Source organism: Daktulosphaira vitifoliae, unplaced genomic scaffold (assembly GCF_025091365.1).
Source record: "Daktulosphaira vitifoliae isolate Bord-2020 unplaced genomic scaffold, ASM2509136v1 Scaffold_39, whole genome shotgun sequence".
Lineage (NCBI taxonomy): Eukaryota > Metazoa > Arthropoda > Insecta > Hemiptera > Phylloxeridae > Daktulosphaira > Daktulosphaira vitifoliae.
The window spans coordinates 47,912-62,328 of NW_026099608.1; the positions used below are offsets into that span (position 1 = coordinate 47,912).

The 14,417-nt window shown below is 27.0% G+C and overlaps 1 long non-coding RNA gene and 4 other non-coding genes across 5 annotated transcripts; all 5 read right to left on the bottom strand.

Moving 5' to 3' along the window:
* Trnal-uaa (transfer RNA leucine (anticodon UAA)) lies at window positions 1-84 on the bottom strand. Its single transcript has one exon. It is a non-coding gene; the product is annotated as a tRNA-Leu (tRNA).
* Window positions 85-5,250: 5,166 nt separating this feature from the next.
* Trnal-caa (transfer RNA leucine (anticodon CAA)) lies at window positions 5,251-5,370 on the bottom strand. Its single transcript has 2 exons — window positions 5,333-5,370; window positions 5,251-5,296 (listed from the first exon to the last, which is right to left on the bottom strand). It is a non-coding gene; the product is annotated as a tRNA-Leu (tRNA).
* Window positions 5,371-5,831: 461 nt separating this feature from the next.
* Window positions 5,832-5,951, bottom strand: Trnal-caa (transfer RNA leucine (anticodon CAA)). The gene is made up of 2 exons: window positions 5,914-5,951; window positions 5,832-5,877 (listed from the first exon to the last, which is right to left on the bottom strand). It is a non-coding gene; the product is annotated as a tRNA-Leu (tRNA).
* Window positions 5,952-6,883: 932 nt separating this feature from the next.
* On the bottom strand, window positions 6,884-7,002 carry Trnal-caa (transfer RNA leucine (anticodon CAA)). The gene is made up of 2 exons: window positions 6,965-7,002; window positions 6,884-6,929 (listed from the first exon to the last, which is right to left on the bottom strand). It is a non-coding gene; the product is annotated as a tRNA-Leu (tRNA).
* Window positions 7,003-10,352: 3,350 nt separating this feature from the next.
* Window positions 10,353-14,225, bottom strand: LOC126908913 (uncharacterized). The gene is made up of 2 exons (XR_007704874.1): window positions 13,880-14,225; window positions 10,353-10,785 (listed from the first exon to the last, which is right to left on the bottom strand). It is a non-coding gene; the product is annotated as an uncharacterized LOC126908913 (long non-coding RNA).
* Window positions 14,226-14,417: the final 192 nt, after the last annotated feature.

Consider the following 14,417-nt stretch of genomic DNA (forward strand, 5'->3'; position numbering starts at 1 on the left):
TGTCAGGTGTGGGGTTCGAACCCACGCTCCCGTTTGGGAACCAGAGCTTAAATCTGGCGCCTTAGACCGCTCGGCCAACCTGACTCGATGTTACGATTAATGATTACACACTTATTTAAATTTCGTATAAAAAAATATAATTTATTTAATAAATTACTATTAAAGCATAAAAGTTAAACATGAAAATAATGTAAAATTAATTTTACACATTTTTAAAAATACAAAATTTTATATTAATCTCCAATATTATTTAAAAATTAATTAAACACAATTGTGCACTTCACCAAAGAATCACTAAAATATAGGCATCTAAACGCTAGTGCCGACCCCGTCGCCATTATAATTTTTAGCGAAAAACGTATTCGATATGTTTATTAGATTTAAATATAAGAATAAATATTTAAATTGCACTAACCTTATTCTTACATGATTTTCACGTTTATTTGTATATGAAAAAAATGTTTTGAAAAAATATGCTTATGGGGTGGTAAAATGTAAACATAAAATATGTAAATTATTTGTATAAAAATATGTATCTTACAATATATTAATAAAATCATATATATATATTATATACGTCGATAATATAAATATATATAAATTTTGTATTAAAACTTAATAATCTATTTAAAACTGGCTTTTTGAGTTAATTATTTATAACATTTTTTAATTTTAAATAAAACTGCTTTATGTTCTTACTTATACAAGTTATTTTTATCTCTGAATCGTCAACACAGTGTAAAACTATATAAAATTCTTCATAATAAATAATTTTAATAAGAAATATTCAAAATTATTACATGTTCACAACATACAAGGACTAACTGAAATACTCGTCATAACTCCTATAAAGTCATAAAATAAATTTTACAGTTTATTCAATCTTATTAATTTTAGTTATAAATTTTGAATAATTAATTAAGCAAAAAATTGACATGGTGATATGCGTGGGTATCTCACATTTGTAGAGGACCAGGGTCTCTAATAAATCCGGCCCTGACCGGTACTTAGTTAAAAATGAATGGAATCTAACTTGAACCTACCTAGGAAAAATAGTAAATACATATTTAATCAGTAATATTATGTTCACTGTTAATAATTTGACGAATTTTATTTTATTTCAACACTAACTTCTCCTGATCTATGAAGTTCGTAATTAGTATAATTTTAAATGGATTATTACAATAATTAATTTTACAAAATTAATATCACCAATTAACAGTTATATTACTATTAATAAAATTTCACAATATAATATTTTTAATGTATTTAAAAAATGTTTATATTAGATTACTAAAGAAATTATAGCTGTTTAGTAAAATATCACGTTGAAATATTTATGAAATATTATCACAATAAAAATGTATAGATATTAACAATGTTTTTATTTTTATATATATTATTTTTATATATATTATTTTTAAATATAATTTTATACTTTTTTTTAAAGAACTAAACAGCATTATTTAGAAAAATTCAGTAAAACTTGATAATTAACATTCAGTATATTATTATCATTCATCATTTACGTATTTAATAACTACATGTTACACAGAAAACATGTAATTATTATATGTTTACTAAAAATGGGGTGTTGTATTTTGTAGTTTTAATGCCGATGATATACATATGAGATTACATTAAAATAATCGCATAAAACTTTAAATGTATACATGTAAAGGACATGTGTAATTTAAAGAAAATTTTGAAGGGGCTTTCTTTAAACCATTTTGTCTAAGCGTATGGTTTAATAGCAAGTTTAAGAAAAAATAGAAATAAAATCTTATACGCAGGTAATTTATCTCAAATGTTATGTTTTACAGAGTATTTCACCAGGATTTTTTGACATTTTTAATAACTTTTGATTCGGAAAAAATTTGCTGAATATTATATTTTAAAATTATATGTTTTATTATTTGTCAGAAATAGAAAAAATATTTAAATAAGTTTTTATTTTTTTCAAAAATTTTGAAACAGCCATTTTTACAAAATATTTTAACCAGCCAATAACAATTTTAGGAAAATACTCATTGGGTTACAAGTATTTTAATACATAAAATGGATATAAAGGCCCTTTCTGATATATATTTAGGAATGACTTTCGAATGATAAATAGAAACATTCTATTTTTTCTATTGTATACTATATTGTGTGATAAATAATCTAAATCAAATTTTGACTTGTCAATAACTAGTTTTCTAATAATAGTTTTTGAGAAATTAGCATTTAAAGATTTAGGCAAGGTGAGAAGCAAGCTAGTTATTAAGGATTATTTTTACTACAATATACAGATAAGAATACTGCTAAATCAGGTAACCCTTTCTCTTATACATAAAAAATTGCATCTCAAAACTCCAAAAGTAATATTATTCTCTATCTAATAGTAAAAAAAATTACTATAGTTTCCCATGTAATATCTAAAAGTTACTCCTAAAGATTATTCTTAAAAATAATTTATATGAACAAAATACATGATATTTTCATGGTTCATAATAATAAATTAAATTAAAAAAATCAAATATATATATGTCACATATCAATTTAATTATACGTTTTTCTGATGTTTCATTTGTTAAGATGTAAAGTGTATTCTTATATTCAAAAATTTAAGTATTTATGTTTATTTAGCTTTGATCTTGATAGATAATTAACAGAATTTTTATTTCATACTAATTTAAAATCAGAATATTGGCTAATAAAATAGACCATCTATATAACTTACTTGCAGCAAAGGTGCAGATATCTTTATCGAGATTTAAAATATTGGGCAATGGCTTTTTATCGATAACTAAGGTAAAACAATTGCAAAAAAAATAATCATTAAATTTCTTAACGCCATTAATGATGGCTAGACCTTCCCATTCAATCTGAGGATATTTTTGTTCAATCGTTATGAGTAAATGAAAGAAGAAAACATTATCTATATTACCTAATATAAAAGATCTTTTTTATGTTAAAATAACCATAATATAACCATAACTATACTTCAAGCAGCTATAAATAACGACTGAACAAACATGTAACCTTGGAATTTTATATTTTGTCTAAACAATATACTAGAATTGAGTTTTTATAATTATTTTAATATTATAAGTACATATTTTAATGGGACTTATGAGCGCCTAAAATTTTCTTTCAGGCCACTGTGCAACACTTTAGTTTGATGTATCATCATTCTATTTTAAGAGAAGTGCTGAATCAAAATGTGTTAATACTCTATTTTAGAAGAATATTTCTTTTATTTTAAATAAAATAAATTTTAATTTATTTAAATTGATCATTACAGCGCTTAGACCAATTAATAGTTTTTTAATCTTTCATACTACACCAAATAATATAATATCACAATTAACTTATCGAGATAATATATTTAATTCAGAGAACTCTCAAATAAAAGTAAGTTTAAATCAATTTATTACAGTTTAAAATTAAATTAAATATTGTTTTCCTATTTTGTGCTTTAATATCTGAATATTCGTCTTAATTGATCGTCCCATTGGATAAATGATTCAGACAGCAAAAAAATATTTTATCCCCTCATATTTATTGTTTTGGGGCAACCCTAAAATCAGTTTATGGTGTTCAAGCAAAAGGAAATAAGTGTAAAATTACAACTTTTGGAAAAATCAAATTGAAAATTACAGTGTACATTTTCACATGAAAAACATACAAAATAATGTTTTAAAACAAAAATTATACTCTCTGTAAGTTTCAATTTCATTTTTTGAAAAGTTACAATTTTACACTTATTCTCCTTTGGCCGAACATCGCAAATTTAACTAAAACAGGGCAATTGTCATGTAGCATAAACTTTTCTTTGTTCTACTTTTGTAATATTATTAATCATTTTAGGTAAATTATTATAATATATATAATAATGCAATAATATTTTAAAACTTTATGCTATTTTTCATTTTATTAGCTCTATAAGGTAGAAGTGTTAAAAAATATTTTATAAAATCACATGTATAATACATAAGTAATCAGTTTAAAACGTTTAAAATATTCCATAACACCAATGTAAATTCTGAAATGTTTAGTTTTATAAACACGTTTAAAAAAATAATAGAATTAATAACAATATTAAAATATAACACTGCCTAAGGTTTGTTTGACCTTAAGTATACTTTAGAAATAGCAGAAATTCTATTGAAAATTAATGTAATTGATTAAGAAATTTTATGTTAATTATGTGTACAATATCTTTTGAGTGTGAACAATATTTCATGTAATTTTGTAAAAAATTGTCAGTCATTGGAAATACTACAAAATACTTTTGGAATAATACAATGTTAAAGTCACACATTTAATTCGCGAATTAAAGGAGCGAGTACGGGATTATATTGAGTAGGAAGAATGTTTGTTTTTAATTACCTACAAATTCGCCCTTGGCGTTAGGTTAACTACAATATAATCTGAGATCTAAAAAAAAGGTATCGGTAAGGTGAATATATAATAAAGCTTATTTGTGCACCACATAACATGCCACTTAGAATTCTCCGTGTCCATTTTTAATTAACATTTTTTCCTCTTATATTATGTTATTACTTATTTTTCGTAGTCAAGGTGACCTAATATTATTATTTTATATATATAAATCATCATTTTGTAAAATAGATAGTAATAAATAATTTGGTAGCAAAATATAATTTTTTTTTTTTAGAAATATTACCTTATTTTTAACTTTCCATTAACGTGTGATGAATTCTTTAAAGCGCGAAGCCTTAGTCAACAATTGATGGCATTGACCTTCGGCTTCTCCAGTTAATAGAAAAAATATTAATACACTACATTTTTATACTTTTGAAATTGATTTTAAATAGAAGAATCTTTAAATTGAATCCAAGCAAAATGAAATTAATTTTTCTGTAGCCTCGATGAAATGGTAAAAAGGTATTGGTATTGTAATATTGTACATATTTTTTTATGCCTGTCCATAAAAATTCTCAGCTCTCACTGGATCGATTCAATGGTCAATACGTCCAATGAACCCGATTATAATCATGTTGAACTATAATGCCCAAAACTGAAATACCCCATAAATTTTAAAAATACAATATATATAATACAAACATTTCTTAAATATACTGAAATATTAAAAAAATTGATTGTTAATCACTGTCAGATATTATCTTAACTTGTTCCAACTATGCCGAGTTTTTTTTATAAATTAATTAAGCATGCAGTCTGATTTCAAAAATTTTGATCAATACAAACATTTTTAGTTAAAAAAAAAAATACAAAAAAATTTGTCAGAAGTGGGATTCGAACCCACGCCCTCAGATGAGGACCAGAACGCTCAATTACACCTATATGATAGGCCAAGGGAAACCTTGAGTCTGGCGCCTTAGACCGCTCGGCCATCCTGACATGTATGCTTGAGCTAAATATAAATTAAATTAAATTTAAAAAAATATTTCTTCATAAGACTTTATGATAAACTCATAACATAATAAACCATTAAATTAAAAAATAAATGAGATAATATTGAAAAAAAAATTGTATTTATAGAATTTCTACAAAAATGAAAAATAATTACTACCCGAAATATTCTATACATATCAGAGCAGCTAGTATTTAAACAGATTCTTTTTAAATATCAAGAAAAATAAATCATTTAGTTTCAATTATATTATGAAAGTTAATGAATTATTTAGGAATTTTTTGTAGCAAATTTATAAACAATACTAAAATAAATATTACTGCACACTTCTATATTCTAAATTTGTTTCTACTATTTTTTACTACATCATATATTGCATTTATATTACAAAGTATAAAAATGTATAATTTAAAAAATATATCATCGATAAAAATTATACTTAAAAATTTGTCAGAAGTGGGATTCGAACCCACGCCCTCAGATGAGGACCAGAACGCTCAATTTCACCTACATAGTAGGCCAAGGGAACCCTTGAGTCTGGCGCCTTAGACCGCTCGGCCATCCTGACATGTAGACTAAAGGTTATAAACAAACATGTTAGATTTATATAAGATGTTACAGATGCGAAATTGAATTTTTTTTTATTATAGTAACTATGTAATGTAAGAACAAAATCAAATAATGAAAAACAGGTGTTTAAAATATTTTTGAATATAAATTAATTGCAATAAAGCTTAATGCTTAAACAGCCTGATTTATACGTAAAAATATCTTTTTAACTTACAATTTATTAAGATATTAAGTATTACAAAAAATAAATACTTAGTAATAAACGATATTAATGACTAACATTCATTTGTTATTAATTTAATAATTAAGCGTAATAACATTGTGAATTGCACAACATTAAAATTTGCACAACACCAAAAAAAAAAAAAAAAATTATTTTAACAGTAAAAATTATTCACCCTTTCATTACATATTTATATAAAACAATTCATTTGATGGATTATAATAGCTCTAGGCTTTTCAGTTTCGCAAAGGCCAATACGTCTTTGTAATCAATGTAATGAATAACTAATGAATTTTAAAATACAAGATTAAAAATATTTTTTATTCTAAGCTCTAAACTAAATGATTTTTTAAATAAATCATAAGCCATGAAACTATAGCAGAAACTTATTAATTATATATTTTAAACGGGATGTTTATGTATAAAACTGTTTACTCTTTTTGAACACACAATTCAAAACATTGCTAATGACACAATTATTGTTTGCAACAATTTGCTTAACGTGCAAAAATTAATTAACATTCCTATAAGCTCATACAAATATTAATGATGTCGCATTGTAAAAGAATCTATGTAAAACATAGTTCAATTAAAAAAATCAGTTAATAAAAAATATTAATTTAATTTGAAAAAAAGCATGAAGTCTGATTTCAAAAATTTTGATCAATACAAACATTTTTAGTTAAAAAAAAAAATACAAAAAAATTTGTCAGAAGTGGGATTCGAACCCACGCCCTCAGATGAGGACCAGAACGCTCAACCGACCTGCATTGCAGGCCAAGGGAAACCTTGAGTCTGGCGCCTTAGACCGCTCGGCCATCCTGACATGCAAGTAGCTAGTAAAAATAGGTATATTTAATACACATTACGTAATCATTTTTATCAAATTATAATGAATGTTTTAATAAAATTAAAATCAAATTAAATTTAATATTAATTTTAATTCACATAAGTACATAACAAAATACAAATGTTCACAAAAAACAAAACAATCTCAAATTATAATACATTTGCATTAACTCGAAAAATTGTTTTCACATATTGTCACCTATTAGATTATAATATTAAAAGTATTAACAAAAAAATTCCTTTATGAAATTTTTTTACGTTATTATAACTGACATATTACATTAATAACATTTTTAATAAGAAGAATGTTATGAAAAAATAAAACTTTATCAAATCAAAAAATTTTAAAAGAAATATTAACAATATCGTCACTAAGACATAAAATATACGGACACAGATTTATTTCAATTTAAATAATCAGTCACATAGCAAAATTATTGTAAACTGAGCATAACCAAATTTTCTATAGTTTAGTAGTAATAAAGATAATTTATAATATAGTAATGTATGATTTTTCCGATCAAGGAAACAAAGATAGATTACATAAAATCAAAAAATACTATCATATTTTCAAGGAAGGGTTAATTTAGTTATTTAAAGTAGTAAAAATGGTTTGAAACTAATATTTTCTTAAATTTATATGCTATTTTAAGGAGAGTTAACAAATTTAAAACCTCAAATTCTCTTATTAGTTCCTTGCTGCCCAATAATGACGCTAAAATACTATATATATATAAAGGTTAAACGTATTTCTTTGATGTTACAATATACAGCATGATAGAGATACATACTCAATATTTTAGCACTTGCTAATCAGATTAAGCTAATGCTTTAAGTAAATTATGAACACTTTTTCCCAATTACAAATTATTCATCGTTCTATATACTGCACTCTAGAACGTAAATTTTGAAGTTATAGTAATTGCCAATTTCACTAGATGTCTCTATACTGTATTAAAAATAACATTATGTATATTAAGTCTCAAACTTATTTTTCAATTATAGCTTGTTTTTAAAACAATTACGACTTTTAATAATTATTCTTCCATATCTATTTATGTTTTGTCTCTCCATTTTAAACAAATTATCCTCGAAAAGAAATAAAAAACTATAAACCAAAATTTCTAACAATAATAAATAATATTTGCATATAGATTTCGTTAAGGTATAATAATTATATAAAATAATCATGAGACACTAAATATATATAATACTTAATTATGAGCAACTAGACAAATCTTATGAAAAATTGTAATTTGTGTTATAAATATATATATATACTTAGGTTGCGGTACCTTACAACTTTTTCTTAAGTATTAAATCAAATCAAAAAATAATAATTATTTGTAATAATAAGTTTGACAATAATCTACAAAAAACGTTTGTTTTTTAATTAAAATCTTGATTAGTTTAAAATTTATGGTCAATTACCTTCTTGGCATCATACATCATTTCTATTCAATTCATCAGTATTAAGATATCACTTCCACCCATATTCAGGAGCCATCTTAAATTTAACTGCTATAATTAGAATTTATTAATGAGTATTTCTTTTGTGCTTTTACCTCTAAATATATATAAAACCAAAGATTTCGTTCTATAAATACTGAACTATTCCAAAATACTTTACTACAAATTACTTCTAATTTCACAGTGTTTTATTTTACAATATGATCTTAATTCTCTCTTCAATACTCTAACTTAATATGTGTTATAGATTTTCTACAAAAGAAAAATGTTAAAGAAATACATCGTTTATATTTAGAGTTTTTTGGATCTATTACGCGAACTTATTATTACTATCAATTTATTCTTCACTCAAATTTTTATGCTATTTTATTATGTCCAGATGACATCTTTTTTATTATCAATCTTCTTTTAAAGTTTAATTATAAAATTGAATAAGTACAATTTTTTTTTTTTTTAATTTACAAGATCATATTTTTCACGTATTTTCATTACTGAGGCTCTAAGCTATAGCTGACAATAAGACTTTGGAACTTCAAGTCGATTGGTAATATATAACCTATAGGTGACTGACTCGCGATCCAAATCTAGCCCCGAAGGTAAAAAATTGACCAATCATATTAACCAACCAACCAATATTAAACACCAAAATTTGTTTTTTCTTGTATTTATCTATTAATTCCTTGTCTGCACGTAATTAATGATTGATTTACTTATGGAATATTGGAGTGTATCAAATTTCAAAAATCTGACTCAGAACAAACTTTAGGACGTCTTTTTTTATTACAGTACATATTTTTATATATTGAGATTCAATATATTAAATTTATATGATGTCCTCTTTAAATTTAATACATTCATTGATTATATTTTTTGTCTGGTCGTTGAACATTTTTTTTAACTACCTGGCATCCGCTATAAAAACTAATTGTTCACTCTTGCTTTAGATAATCTCTAAGTTTATTTAATTATTACATGCAATAAAGATTCTTTGGTAGTTATATTAATCTCATGATTACAAACAACTTTATTGAAGTTCTTTTTCGAATTCTATTTTCTTCCAAAAATTATCTTAAATACTATACTATAATTTAAAATTGTTTGCATGTTTTATTTCGAATAAATGAAGTAACAACAATTATAATAGTTCACTTTTTATTTGCCGAGGAGGCTTAAAAAAAAAATAACATAATATAACACACTGAAAATAATGTTTTATAAATATTATACACATTCATTTTTTACAAATATTTTATCCATTATATTATACACAATACATATTCTACACATATATATTATTAATAATAATAATAATTAAAGAAATATAACGCGAAAAAGTAAGTATAATTTGAGAACATTATAAAGTACAATTACCTTTTTTTACATTAATAGTCCTAAAGACCACATTACAACATTTCGTTTACATATTCAGTACATTTCACCTGTTATGGTGTATAAAAAAATTACACAATTTTTACATAAAAAAAAAAAATAGCGTCACCGCATTACAAAAAAAAAAATTAATAATAATAATAACATCGTTGTTGAAGTGGACAATTAAAGAGCAGGTAATANCATTACAAAAAAAAAATTAATAATAATAATAACATCGTTGTTTAAGTGGACAATTAAAGAACAGGTAAAAAAAATGAAGTATAGGCTTTAGGCGACAATGGAATTGGAATTTGAAGGAAGAGAAGGATGTGATAGGAATTTTTCTTTCGGACTGAATCAACAGTATAATCAAAAATGGTCTTTTAGAGCAAATGTCTTTCACACATTTTATCGAAAACTATGTTTTAATATTCTAACTGCTTGTTATCCAACATGCATTTTTTTTCGTACGGTTATTACTATTATAATGATATAAAAAAAAAAAAAAAAAAAAACAACTAACAAAATTAATGTAACTTCATTTCCATCTAATTATGCATTTTCTTTTCATCGACTAATTAGGTCGTAAAAGTTAAGTGATGTAGAAATCAATCGCTTAACTGGGAGCCCGCGCAGTGGTGTCATTGTCGGGCGGCGATGTGGGAGGTAGTGATTCCGGCGTCCTAGCAATCACTACTTTAGACTCAGCAACGTCCACGCCACTATAACAGCTCTCCGAATCTTCCAACGATGAGTGATCATCACCTTCACTAAGGAACTTGGCCCCTGTAGTCGACTTGGGCGAATTTTTGGAGCCCACTGAGGTGGCAGTAATTGTTGACGGGTCTGACTGTTCTGATGTTGTCACCGTGTCATGCTTTTTCCACTTGGTCCGTCGATTTTGGAACCAAATCTTCACCTAAATGAACAATGAACAAACATTTTTAAAAATGCTATAACATTAGTGAAGTTGGATTTCAGTTCTCTTTTTTTAATGTTTACGATTAATATAGCATATGTTAAAATAACATCAAATAAACGTTGTAATTTATATATATTTTATGGCGGTGATGTAAAATTGGAAATTTTGGTTAACAACATAAGTATAAAACACATTTATCATATAAAATAATGCATCGTCGAAAAAAAACTTTGCGAGTCTGTCATAATGTTTTGTGTCTTCTGTGCACGTGTTACGGAGTCAAACAATCTCCAAGTTCGTTCGCAAAGTATCCGGCAACTGTAGTCGCCACATTAATCCTATGGCAAAACCCTCCTATATAGTAATCATAGTTATACTAGAGAGGCAATGAAAGAAATACGGTATAATGTCATGATTCCAATGAGAAACTACATCTAAAATGTTGATCAAGTCGAAATTAAAGTGTAACAAACTACTTTTAAAAGTAAACAGCGCATATATTATTACTCTGAGATAACCAAAAAATGTTAAGATCACTAGATAATCAGATGAATAACATAGTTGTCTACTTTGCACATAAGTTACACAGACAAAACAATGAAAATAACAGCAATAGTAGTCATATCTAAAATATATTCTTCAATTTGCGGCGAAATAAAAAATATGTAATTTGCACTCGTCGTATATTCCTCACTTTTTCGAAACAATTATTTTTATAAAAATACGTATGGATTTCGTCTAATCTCACGAAAATAACGTTTCTTATAAAGGCCTTTAAGTATTGAGTATCTGGAAACGTAAATAAAAAAACATAGAAAAAGTGTATCCTATAAGTTGTAAGTAAAAAAGAAAAATGAAAATACCACTGCGGTGAAAAATGTTTTGTTTTTATACCTAGCTTTGTTTTTTATACATTTTACAGATATGGGATCGTCTGATGTTTCTTTACAATTCTGTTCCACTTCAACTACACTAATATCGTCACATAACTCTAGTAGACAAGAATGTTTGACTTTTTTTTTGTAATTCTGTAGCTTCAATCAACCCCTCAAGCTATCCAAATACGATTAATTTGATTCCCGAAATAAAAGTAACATATAACGCCGAATTATTTCTAAAAAACTAAATAAACAGTATAAAACCTAATAAATATAAGTGTTTTAATTACTTAAAAGTGTTGACGAACAAACAAACATATTATTTCTATCATACAATCTATACATTTATGTAAGTAATATTTTTCAATTTTGTATTATATTTCAAATATATCTGAAATATTATCTCAAATTACATTCAACGACTATCAAATTAAAATGTTAAAGTGAGTGTTTGATAGTCTTAAAAAAAAACACAAGAACTGCAAACGAAGTTTGCAACAAGTGCAATAAAAAGTTATAAATAATAAGCGAAAAGCGGAACAGCGATTTATGTAAGGGAAATACTAATAAAAAAAAAAAACGATGGTAATTTCAATGGATCTCGTGCGTTAATATGAATTACCTAACTTTATAAACAAAAGTTTTTCAAGATCTAAAATATCTTCATCGACTTCAAAAAAATAGCTCTACTTCTGTTGCTAATAAGAGTTTAAATATATATATATATGCACTTATTTACGATAATATGATATATATAAAAATTCAATTATTCAATTAATGAACAAAAGAGGAGTTCTATAAATGCACTTTTTTTTAGCTCATATGTCACAAAAAAAAAAAACGATTAAGCATCAAAATTACTATTGTACGTCGTTTGGGTACAAATATCATCTAATAACATAATAATTAATTTCCATAAGAGTTTGTGTTGTTTTCAGGATACTTCAACAATACGGTAAATCAATGGCATACCATTCAAAATAAATGTTTGCTTTTTCTCATCATAAAAAATTAAAACCTGCTGATATTATTATTGTCATGTTTGAGTGTGCCCGTGTCAATCTCCGAAAAAGGGCCGTTTGGACGTTTTCGGTCAAATGATAGCAGAAGGTGTTTTCCATTACGATCCCTCGATGCTACAGAACAAACAAGAGGCAAAACCCTTCGGGTAAAAACACATCCGCACACTTAAGGTCACGTGACTAATAATAATGCCATATAAGCGTCGTGCACCGTGTCCTCTGCCCATTAGAGTAATGAGCCTCGAGCAGCATTACGATGGCGATGCGACCGAGTGGGGGAGGGGGTCGCATATAATTTCAAGAGGTAATGTAAAGCGCTGGCTTTCCTCCTCACTCAACGCGTATTTGTCGCAGAACAAACGATTCGGAATCAATTGATATTTCCTCTTTGTTTTATTGTTAGCCTCGGCCATTACGGCAAACAAGCCCGCCGGTAATTCGAATTACAATGAAATCTGGCAAATCGAGTCTACCGGAAAAAAACGGTGTACAATTAAAAAGAGAAACGGTCCGATTAACTACAGTTTTTAAACGGACACGTTGCATTCCTGTTGATAGTTTACTAGCCAATCCAAACCAATCGGTCTTTGATAAATAAAGTTCAAAGTGTCACACATTTAATACTCTGCAGATGTGTGCGATTTGTCAAAAAAATCAATACACGAATTTTTGCGTAACGAGATTGCAAATTACAAATAATTAAAAAAATCTTAAATAACTTACAAAATGCAATAAATCTAAACGAAGAGAGATTGTTTTTAATCAGCATGTAGTAATCAAAAAAAAGAAAAATATATATCGACTGTAATTACGAATAAAAAAGATAGATTATTTTTTTTCCATCAATAATATCAGAGCAGCACATTATTTGTTATAAATGACGGCGAACTCGATATTAGCTTGTCGTACGTGTGCGCTAATTCCATTTGTTGTTAACCAAAACTATAAATTAACCAATTAAAAATGAATAAATAATATCTCGTGACAATTTTTCGTCACACACTTTCGACACGCTGTTCATATGAAACTTCTGTCGGAATATTTAGAATGACAAACGCATTTGAGATAACTCGCGCGGTTCGTGACACATGAGAAACGAGCGCACAGACTGTCGTAATAAATAAATAACGACGATAAACTCGACGCTACGGTAATTGTATCGATAACAGTGTACAGGAATTGCCTACTTACACGCCTCGTTATATGCGATTGACCGGGCAAACATCAAGACACAAACTCGGCGCCCGAATAAAGGCGAGTGTGTACCATGACGCGTTGTCAGAGACACCGTAACGAAGTGAACGTTGCCGAGGGAAAAACACAATTACCATAATGGCACAATTCGTCGGCGACGTAATCGTTAAGGTCAGGCGGCCGGAGGTGTTCATGGGCGCGGATTTGTACGAGAGGCGATTGATGGCCTTCGGGGAAGACGAAATGAACAGGCGAACAAAACGGGTCTAATAACGACGGGGAAACACTGTCATCGTGTGCCTGCACCCCTTTCGTTTCGATTTAATGATCCGAAGTGCATAACCGAGCTGTTCTTCCAGGCCGGGCTGCCCCGTAATAAGTCTTGCGATTGCACGAGAAANCGCCGTAATAAGTCTTGCGATTGCATGAGAAAGATCTGCATTATTATTTTTTACTCGCTCGCCGACAGAGAAGTGGAATAATACAATGCGCCGCGGCGGAGGGCGAGTAATTCGTATTACACAAAGCGTCGGCG